Genomic DNA, 1273 nt, shown 5'->3' with positions numbered 1-1273 from the left:
AGAAGGCGCTGCACTGCTGCACGCCCAGCCCTAATGCTATAGTGCCACGTCCAGCAGCAGTAGGCGTGAGCCGGCAATCACGTCCCAATGTGACCGTCAGCCAGTGGTGCAGCAGTGAGCAGCTGCTCTCCTGATGGAAGCAGAACGCTGCAGTCATCCGCAGTACATTCCACACCAGCTGCGCCTTCTGTGGTACAAGGTCCGTATTCCGAGACCAGCATTCTTCCCAGCATGCACTGCGGCTTCTTCTCATTTGCATATAACATTGTCACAAAATGCTCTTCAGTTTGGCCAAAATACTCTATATTAATGGGTTTTATTATTACAGGCATGACATATTAGGTAAAATATCACAGCAGGATACATTATTTTTAATTTATAAAAGTAATCTCTCCACAATGTAAGAACTTCTCTCCCGCGGGACCATAAATACCGCCGGGGCTCTCTGCAGTATCGTGCTTGCTTCGGCAGCACATATACTAAAATTGGAACGATACAGAGAAGATTAGCATGGCCCCTGCGCAAGGATGACACGCAAATTCGTGAGGCGTTCCATATTTTTGCACCGATTCTTCAATTAGAATTAAAAAAAAAATTCTAACATAACATTTTTTTCTCCTTATAGGTTTTAACTTGGAGTAATAATAATAATTGTCTCACGGTGCCACCACTAAAAGGTGTATTTTTTGTGCCATGTGACTACAGGCATACAGCAAATGTACCCGAGGCGCCATAACCCCGTACAGTGTAACCCCCCCCAGAAGTTGTGGGATGACACTTTTGTCTGTGTGATTGTAACGTTGTTATAAGTGAGTGATTACAATATCGGAGTAAAAGGATCATTTAGGCGACTTTCACACGGGCGACCCCCTATTTTGTGTCTGCAATATTTGGTTGCCAGCAATGCTTTTTTTTTAGAATAATCTCCCATCGCAGTGCTGACGGCCACAATAAAATTGCGCGATAAAAAATGTACAATTTTTTATTGCGAAAATGAATAGGACTTTCCATTATCAAAATTGCATCGCAACACAATCTTGTTGCATTGCGAGGCGATAAAAAGGAGCGGCTCCATAGCGAAACCTGGGAGATAAAAAGAATCGCACATCGCAGAAAGATAGAGCAGCCGTTATTTTTTGTTCTCTCAACATCACATCAGTGAAAACATCACAGATGGGAAGGAAACCGTTGGTTTCATAATCTGCTTTTTTACTGACTATCGCATCAGGCGAAAATCGCACGATTTTCTTGCCTGTGTGAAACCACCCTTATT

The 1273-nt window shown here is 43.2% G+C and overlaps 1 non-coding gene across 1 annotated transcript; it reads left to right on the top strand.

The window, feature by feature from the left end:
• The first annotated feature begins 455 nt into the window (after nucleotides 1-455).
• On the top strand, nucleotides 456-562 carry LOC136588799 (U6 spliceosomal RNA). Its single transcript, XR_010787609.1, has one exon. It is a non-coding gene; the product is annotated as a U6 spliceosomal RNA (small nuclear RNA).
• The last annotated feature ends 711 nt before the right edge of the window (nucleotides 563-1273 follow it).

This window comes from Eleutherodactylus coqui, chromosome 13 (assembly GCF_035609145.1).
Source record: "Eleutherodactylus coqui strain aEleCoq1 chromosome 13, aEleCoq1.hap1, whole genome shotgun sequence".
In the NCBI taxonomy this organism is placed as follows: domain Eukaryota; kingdom Metazoa; phylum Chordata; class Amphibia; order Anura; family Eleutherodactylidae; genus Eleutherodactylus; species Eleutherodactylus coqui.
This window is presented reverse-complemented; position numbering and strand designations above follow the sequence as displayed.